This window comes from Momordica charantia (genome assembly GCF_013281855.1).
Source record: "Momordica charantia cultivar OHB3-1 chromosome 5 unlocalized genomic scaffold, Mcharantia_2.0 BLBB01000005.1, whole genome shotgun sequence".
In the NCBI taxonomy this organism is placed as follows: Eukaryota; Viridiplantae; Streptophyta; class Magnoliopsida; order Cucurbitales; family Cucurbitaceae; genus Momordica; species Momordica charantia.
Genome location: NW_028275163.1, coordinates 7,436,332 through 7,446,115, shown reverse-complemented (window position 1 = coordinate 7,446,115; position 9,784 = coordinate 7,436,332). Strand labels below are relative to the sequence as shown.

The window sequence follows — 9,784 nt, the reverse complement described above, 5'->3', positions numbered from 1 at the left end:
TTTTGGCGGTAGTTGTAGTACTTTTGGGCATGTTTGGCCACATGGATTGATGTTTTTGTGAGCACCCTTTTAAATTTTAGGCCAACCAAAAATTTGGTTCGATTCTAGCTTCGACCAACATAAATTCGGTTCGAATCAAACGAAAATTATACCTTTTTTTTAATTATATATATATAAATGTTTTAGGATTTCCTTCCCTTCTTTGTGCACCTCCTCTTCTCTCTTGCTCCAAGATTTTTTCTCAAATTTCAGTCTCTCACCTCTCCTACATGTTTATATTATTGTTACTAGAAAATAAGAAAAAATAATTAAAAGTTCATGCTAAATGTATTATAAATTTTGAATGTATATAAGACATTGAACTAATAAATTTCAACGCAGACACAAATATTCTAAAATTAAAAAAATATATATTAATTAAAAAGAATAATGAAAAAAAATAGTAAGTAAATGTTGATGCAGAAATTTGGCCTCCTACAATTTCGCCAAATTCACACCAATCTTCAAAATAGAATAAAGGGATCGATGAGAACCTGCAAAATAGAATAACCCTAAGACCGGTGTGGCTTTTACCACACAGACTCTGATGCTTAAGTTAGTATCGAAGTAGTCGGGAACAAAGAGTAGGGTTTTTTGGCATACCTCTGAGTTTGGCTTACCCTCGTATTTATAGAGGTCGAATCCTAATCCCTTCAAGATTTACATAAGTTGAACCCTAATCTTTTAGGGTTTACATTAGTCGAATCCTTATGCACTCACGAGATCTTAAATGGAATGGGCCTCATTCTGTATTATTCAAGGTCGAGACCAAGTCGACTCGAACTGGGCTTTCACGGGTCGAGGTTCATTGGTTCATTGGAGAGGTTCTCAGCCACTGGGCTGGGAACCCCTCGGCGCTGGTTGGCCTTGGTCACTGGGCCCCGACCTACTTACCTCTCTTCGGGTCTGCTCCTTCTTTGGCTCTCTTTCCTCTTTTCGGTTGCTTAGTCTGATCTCTATTTTCTTCCTATAACAGTAAAAAAACAAAAAGTCTAGATATATACACATTTGTTAAAATAGAATGTGTCTCCCCTCATAGTTCGAAACAAAGATTATTGTTAAACTACATCATAGTAAATTGTATGACTTTAAACTGAATTTGAGATATATGACTAATTTTTTTATTGATTTGAAACTTGAAGGACTCAATTGATTTTTTTTTTTTTTTTTTTTTGGAAAAACTAATTCATTGATGTATGTGAGAAATATACACAAAAATAAGGAGGGCTAAATGAAAGCACTCCAATTTGGAGATATGGTGGTTGCATCATAATTACAAAATAGGGAGATTTAGAGGACCAAAGAGAAGCTGAAATAGTTATATTTTCCCAAAGGTTGGCCGGAGACTTCAATATGCCTGAGAAAGTACGATGATTTCTCTCCAACAAGATATGCCAAAGAATCGAGCTCACGGCGTTGCTCCAGAGAATATATCTTGGTTTAGTGAGCGGAACAGATAGAACCTCAACAATGAAATTATTAATATGGTTGGGGAGAGCGGAGGAAATCTGGAAAGTATTGAAAAGATAATACCAAATACTTTCTGTGTACTTTCAGTGGAGAAAAATATGATCCAAAGTCTACGATGTCGATTCACAAAAATAGCACCGGTCTGGGCTGATGCTCATATTTGGAAGGCGTTTCTGCAATCTTTCTTGCGTATTTAATGCTCGGTGAAGGATAGACTAGAGGAAGAATTTGCACTTTTTTGGAGCAAGGATGCACCAAAGCTTCAGAAAGAATTTGTTATGTGGGAGCCGCTGGTGGGACTGGAAGTGTTGCCTCATTGTAGTAAAAATCTCATCTTTTGTCAGCATCCACTTGGCCAAATCAAAACCTTGTATTGTCGTTGGAGGCGGGAAAGAGGATGACGATGAGATCCAGTGGGTTTGCTCCTTTCCCAATAGAGCTCTTCTAGGAAAGAAATTCCAATCCCTAGTGTTCCAAGTTTTAAAGACCGTAAGATTCTCCTTTAATGAAAGTGCAAAAAATCTAGTAAGAAGAGAACATAAAGGCCCTCTACCAGTCCAATTATGATGTCAAAAGGAGGTATTCCAAACGCTGCTGATTTGCCATTGGATTTCATTGCTAATTAGTTTTGAAAGTTCAAGAACAAAATTGTTACTTTAATTAAAGTATAGGGACTAAATGTGGTTTTTAACCTAAAATCTAATAACTTATGCGGTATCAAATCTACGATCTAAGGAGTATATGTCAATTACCGCTGAGTTACGCTCATGTTTGCATTTAAAATTTAAATTAGAAGTCCTGTTAACAAATAAAAAAATTTAAATTTCTCTCTCTCAAATAAATCGTAGTCGGTTTTAATCTAATGGTATAATACTCTGTTGAGAAAATGAAATGAAAGTGATAAAATAATTGGTGATTAAAAAAAAAACTCAATGTTTGATGAACAATAAGAAAATATGAAACGTGAGAGAGTAAAATAGCATAAATGAATCATAGAAATATAAAATTTGTGATAAAAATGAATTTTAGTGTACAAACGTTCACATGGGAGTTCACCTTGTATATTTGCAAATACTAGGAAAAAACAACCACCACCAACTCAAAACAACATTTAAAAATTAGTTACTTGCCAGTCATAATATAAGTGAAACTTTATTAAAAAGTTAAAAAACAGAGAATTAAATCTAACATATAAGGATTTAATTTTTTAGGAGGGCGTCATTGCAACAACCACACACCAATCATTATATTTAAGGGTGAAATTAGGTGTAAAAAATATAATATTGGTTCATGGAAGAAGGAGATTGGGATTTATGTGCATATATTCTCCCTCTCTCAGTCTATTTCCGCCACGTTGACTTCCCCCTTTCCCACATTCCCTTTTCTCTCTAATTTTGCTACACCGGAGCAAATCGCCCATCATCACCGGTACCTTCTTAACTCGTCTTTTCCTTTTTCCTTTTTTTTTTTTTTGCTTCACATCTCTCTACTTGTTAACAATATGTATACTTCATTTTTTTTCTCTTTCTTTGTGTGGTTCTGATCTTCTTATTGCTCTCTTGACTTTTCTTTTCCTTTTTTTTTTCCAGTGCTTTGTTTATCTGGTTAGACTCTTTGTTTTAGATTTGAAAGGGTTGATTATTAAAAAGTTGGAGGTTAAAGAAAAATGTAGTTTTTCTCTGTTTTCTTTTTTTTAAACAAAAAAATTTATCAATGAAATAAAGATTAAAGTAGCTAGGAGTCGATCGAAAGGTAAACGTAAAAAGAACACGAAAAAAAGTTAAAACTATAGGCCTTTGACAAACTTAAAGTAGAAGCCCAAATGTAAAGGCCCAATAACAATGCATATTCTAAACGTACTCTTAACATCTTCTCTCTTCTCCCTTCCTCTCTCAGACCTCTTTAGAGCTTAGGTTCCATTGTAATGGTGCTCCGTCCATTTATTAGTTGAAAGTTTCAAACCAACTGATCGATTTGTCGGTTTTTCGTATACTACCACGGCGACTATCGACCCGAGCCCCCCGGTTCGATTGGTTTTGATCGGTTGGATCGATTTTTCAATTTTCTATGCTCACCTCTGGTTCAAACTACAAAGTTGGTGTTATCTTGATATATTAGCATAGTTATTATATGTTGGGAGAAAGTTTGAAGTCTGCTTTAAGGATAATTTTGTGATGCAGAATTTAGCTACTAGATTTTCTACCAATTTCATAGTTATATTTTTATACTATTAGTTTTCATGTTTTATTTTTTGTCTCATGTTCGATGCTTCTTAGTGAAATTTGAACATTCTGTTTGGAGTATTGGTGTCAATTTACTTGCAAAGTTTGATTATAGTTGAATTTGGATAATTCTGAAACTTTGTTTTAAGCATTTTGTTGAAGAGTTTTTTATGTTTTGTTTGCTAATAACTTTTTATTTGTTTAGTTTTAAAGATATATATTACCTAAGTTTGGTCATTTAAACCAATTCTCATCCTAAACTTTTGATTTCAACAAATGGGCTACCTAGGCCCTCAAATAAGTATTCCAATTTTTTTCCCCTCTCATTTTTCTCCTTCTCCTTTATTGATTCTCGAAGACATGACAATACTTTTCTAACGATCCTTAGAATGAAAACATATTGAAAAGGTAACAATTGCAACACTTTTTAAAGTTTAATATATAGGTTACAACACCTATTTTATGTTTTAGGTGCAATTTGGATGAAATTTGAGTTTAATTAAGGTTAAGAATTGATCTCTCTTGCTAAGTTCAAGTAAAATTTGATTTTTCTTCTCTATTTTATTCAATAAAATTTTCTAACAAATCAAGAAATGTCAAGTGTTTTACCTTGGACATGTTGTAGCTTGCCCAAAAGATAAATATGCCTAAATATTGATTTAGGGGATGAAACCGAATAGCCACCACAAGAAAACATATCCATACCAGGTTGTACAACTACGTACAACATTCTTGGGGAACGAGGATTTTAAGAAATGTAACAGTAAAATGATGCCCTCTTACTATAAATAAATATCTACATTCTGATGAAGCCCCTCAAATAATTATAATGAAAATTTTATTGAATTGTCAAGCAATATTTCATCAATGCATGAGCTGCCATTTAGAGGAGAAATTAAACTATGTAAGAGAGGAAAAGGTTGAAATTTCTACCGAACAGTGAGAAATTTGGAAGAGAAATTAGAAACTTTATGACCCCTCTTAAATAGCTTGATAAATCCCCTAAACTTGTTAAGAATCGTATGACAAATAAATTGATCATTTAGTCAATTTCAATACTGATCAACCTTGAAAAATGTTAAAGATCCGTAAAAGAAATATGTTAGGAAAAGTTGAATAATGAAAGGGAGAGAGTTGGTAGTGGTAATGGTAATTGATAAACCTAGTTTCGTTGGTGATCAGGTGGCGGAGGATAGTAATTGGTAATTGTAAATTGTTGCGGCGGCGGCGACGGCGGTGGTCGAACAGTGGGAGTCTTCCGATTTCTCCGGTTTTCGTGGTGCTTGAAGTACTTTTGGGCATGGCTGCCCACCTGGATGTGTGTTCTTGTGCCCACCAATCCGGCAATCTGTTTCCAGTTCCCTGGTCCATAAATCTTCAGTCCCATAGAAAATGACCTGCAATAATCAAAACCAAACGAGAGAGGAAAATCTTTAAAGGATCAGAATTGGGAAATTCGAAACATATATAATTTAAACTTTTCCGCCTAAACTTTAGAGTTGAGTAATTGTTGGTTGATTCATAGCATAGGATCAGAGCATACTTTTGTTCCTGCTCGGTCCAATGCCCAATACGTAATTGGGGTCGTCGGCCGTAGTTTCTCTCCGTTAAATTTGTGACGGAGCTGTCAGAACTCACGGCGACGGAAAGAGAGTTTGTTATTGTTGGCTCCGTCTCTGTATTGGCCTCGAAGTCGGAGAATAATAGATCCTGCAACGCCGTCGTCAGAGAATTAGGACACCATGGGAGCCTTGTTACTGTCGAATCCACCATGGCGGCGGCGGCCTCAAAGTCGGAGAATAATAGATCCTGCAACGCTGTCATCGGAGAATTAGGACACCATGGGAGCTTTGTTACTGTCGAATCCACGATGGCGGCGGCGGCCTCGAAGTCGGAGAGTATCTTCTGAAACTTCAACTGCAACGCCGTGGGAGAATTAGGAGTGCGGCAGTTGAAGAATTCCGCCGAAATCGGTGAAGGAGAACGCTGCATAAACTCATCAAGCTGCTGGAAATCTGTCCCACACTGCTCCACATCCAAAGAAATATTTTCCATTGGAGGGGGAGGGAAATCTTCACCCATTTTCCTACACTCACGAAGGAGATCCAAGCGCAGATTCTGAGTGACAGTCATAATATTTAAAGAGATCAGAGTGGTAAGTAGGGACCCACCCATCCTATACCCATTTTGCTTCGCTAACTACATTACCTTAACATATATATTTAATTATCTCTTTATATCTAAATTTATGCTCGCATGAACTGTTTGTATTGCTAGACATTCTTTCACAAAAAAGACAAAAATGAAAGAGAAGATGTCTTTCTGTGATCTGACTATTTGTAGTTGTATATATTATATAAAGAAAAATTCAAGATAAGAGAAAAAGAACCAAAAACTAATGAAAAACTAGTATATAATCGGCCAAGTGAGTAAATTTATCCCACAAAGTAATCCTGGCCTCATCTTTCTTTTGGTCTAAGTAATGGTGAAATAAATTTAGGCACCCGTTGGAACCATTATTTATCAAATTTCATGGACTAAAACTATCCTTTTTTTAACTTCATGAATCAGATAGATGCTTAACTATTCGTAGAGATTAAAAATATTGTATTTTGCCTTTAAAATGTTTTTATTTTTATTTTTTTTATAAAAGAAAACAGAGAAACGAAACACAAATTAAACATTCGGGAGTTCCAAAAGAAGAAGGTTGAACAACCACGAAGGCATATTTTCCTCCTCCCCACGCTTCCAAAGGGCAAAATCTTCTCCATCTCTGGCTCTCTTTGCAATCTCATGGGCGACCAGATTCAAATCTCTCGATGCATGTTGGATCAACACAACATTTGCAGTCGATGCCAACTGAACGCCATCTTCAATGACCCATTTTATCTCTGTAAGGTCAGATTCTTTACCATTCAAAAGATTTATGACTTGAAGGCAATCTGATTCCACATAAATCGATAAATTTCCTTCTCCTTCCATTGTTATCACTCTTAATCCTTCGCAAATAGCCATAGCTTCAAGGATTTTAATCTCTTGTTGCAGAACAATCGGACGACTTCCTGCCAACATTGCCTCACCACGCCAATCACGAACTATCCATCCAATACCACCGCGTCTTTGATCTTCACTCCAAGATGCGTCACAGTATAGTTTCCAGCAGTTAATAGGAGGGGGATTCCACTTCTGATTTGAGTTACTTTGCATATCAGTTGTCAGGTAATGCTTCTTGCCTTTCTTCTTGCTCTTTTGTGTGACTGAACTAGTAGCCCCGTGATTATTAATTAAATCTAGATGTTTGTTGATTGCTGCCTGGATTTGAACTGCTTCTGGTTCAACACCTTTGAAAATTATCCGATTCCTATGCTCCCAAATCTGCCACGCAATTATCATAATTTTCCTTGTCTCCTCGTCCTCGGCTCTATCAAATATCCAGTCCCAATGGTCTTTTAAATTCAAGCCACTCCTATCATGATCATAAAAGAGAGTATCAGGGGAAAGGAAATTGTACCAAATAGGTGCACATACCTCACAATCCCACAACAAATGCGTTGAGGTTTCTGCTACAGACCTACAAAAAACACACAAGATATCAGTTTGAATTCCTTTCCTGAACAGATTAGTTTTATTTGGGATAATATCATTATATATTTTCCAGCAGCAAATTTTCGATTTAGGGAGAGCTTTAGACTTCCAAAACTTCTTCCATCTCGCCCGTTGATTGTTAGAGCATGAAGACGATGCTAGGTGAGCATTGTCCAACTTCACGCCTAGATGATAAGCACTTCGAATGCTGAAAATACCATTTTTCTATGGTTCCAGATAATTTCGTCATCTTTACTTTGGCTAGGTATAGGGATGTTGAGAATCGTTTCTGCATCCTCTTCGCAAAAGTTGCTCCTGACACGCTCCTCATTCCAAACGCCTGGGCCATTCAATAAATATGCGACATTGCGAAATTTGACAGGGTCGTTAACTAAAATGGGAGACTGCTCCCTTCCCGCAGAATCCATGGATCACTTCCAATTATAACACTGAATCCATTCCCAATTCTCCATCTGATGCCTTTGACAAAAAGCTCCTTCCCCCACAAGATGCTTCGCCAAACAAATGAGGGATTAGAGCCTAGCTCAGCCGTCATAAAATTCCCATGCTTAAAGTACTTTCCTCTCAAGACCCTTACCAAAAGGCTGTTAGGATTCTTAATAATCTGCCAACTTTGTTTTGCAAGCATAGCTTGGTTGAAAATGCAAAGATCTTTGAAACCCAAACCACCTTGCTCTTTACTTACACACAACCTCTTCCAACTTGGCCAATGGATTTTCTTCTCTCTATCATTTGAGCCCCACCAAAACCTTGCATATAGGGAGTTGATTTCTTTGCAAAGATTCATAGGAAACCGGAAGCAACTCATCGAATAGTTCGGGATAGCTTGAGCTACCGCTTTGATTAGCACCTCCTTCCCTCCAGAGGAGAATAGCTTTTCCTTCCAGCCCTGAAGAAACTGCCAAACACGATTCAAAATATTATTAAAAACTTGGCATTTATTGCGAGATGTTTGTGATGGCAGTCCTAGATATTGACCCATGCAGTTAGTTCGGGTCACATGAAGTTCACTCTCTATGTTGGCAGCTACACAACGACTTGTATTCCTGCTAACCATAAACATGGACTTCTCATAATTAACCATCTGTCTGGAAGCTCTCTCATAAGTCGAAAGAACTCTTTTAATTGTTTGACAATCTCTAGTCGATGCTTTAAAGAAGAGCAAGCTATCATCTGCGAAAAAAGATGTGTTATGGATGGGCATTGTCTATTAATACGTAAACCAGAAAAATTATGAAGCTGTTCTTCCCTGTTAAGCATAGCTGAAAAGCCTTCTGCACAAATTAGGAACAAATAAGGCGATAAAGGACCTCCTTGTCGGAGGCCGCATCTAGGCTTGAACTGAGGTCGAGGCACTCCATTAAGAAGAACTGAGAAGTTTAGTTCTTGAACTTCGAAGTTTGTATCCAATAGAGCTCGAACTTTTAAAAGTGTCTAAAAAATTCTTAGCCGTGTTTAGTAATCATTTCATTTTTAGTTTTTTGTTTTTTAAAAATTATTCTACTTTACTCACATTTGTTTTCACTTTTCTAAAAAAAAAAATTCAAAATTTGGCTAAGATTTCTACAATGATCTTAAAAGGTAGATACAAAACAAATAAATAAATACATGAATGAAAGTTGTTTATAAGTTTATTTTTTAAAAATAGAAAACTAAAAGTGAATTTAAAATCAGAGGTAGTTTGGTACATTTACTTTTAACTGACGTGTAAAAAAATATTGTTTTGAGTTAGAAAAAAAAAACAATTTTGATGGTACGAGTTATTTGAGTAAAATATGAGGGTGTGTTTTGTTGGTGATTTGGAAATATAAATATGAAAACAAGGGATTTAATGAAAATAAGAATTGTATTTTATGTATTCCTTATTTTCGAGTATGTGTTTGGTAGCATATTCAAAATTTGAATTTGGAATTTTAGAATTTGTTTGAAACTATATGTTGGGTAACATACTCATTTGTAATTTCACTTTTTTTTTCTTCTTGTTCTCATTTGGTAATTTCATATTATCAATGAAATTATTTTTTTAAATAAAAAAAAACCTTTTCCAAATCTCAGTTCGTCCCCAATTTTCATAAAACAATATGCTCTGCCCCTCGGAAGGAAAAAAAAAAAGATTTCTCTGTTTTCTCTGTTTTTTCTTCTCGATGCTGCTTCTTGTTCTCTATCTATTCCAACCCATAAAATATTAAAAAAAAACAATTGAGATAATTGAGAAGAAGGAAGAAGGGAAATAACAATGGATATGTCCAAACTTTTTGATGGAAGCACGGTGTTTAAAATGAGATCCCGTGTTTTCTAATTTTAAGATTCCGAATCTGAAAAGACAAAACAACTAAAAGTTGTCTTGAGATTTTGGGCTAAATGGATTTCAATTTTCAAGTTTTGGTCCACCAAACCTAAATTCTTACCATTTATCATATCCCTTGTTTTTTAAAAGACAAAAAATG

General features: G+C 35.6%; 1 long non-coding RNA gene across 1 annotated transcript; it reads left to right on the top strand.

The window, feature by feature from the left end:
- Positions 1 to 2,841: 2,841 nt before the first annotated feature.
- On the top strand, positions 2,842 to 8,837 carry LOC148211211 (uncharacterized). Its single transcript, XR_015790931.1, has 4 exons — positions 2,842 to 2,937; positions 4,914 to 5,886; positions 6,385 to 6,629; positions 6,777 to 8,837. It is a non-coding gene; the product is annotated as an uncharacterized LOC148211211 (long non-coding RNA).
- The last annotated feature ends 947 nt before the right edge of the window (positions 8,838 to 9,784 follow it).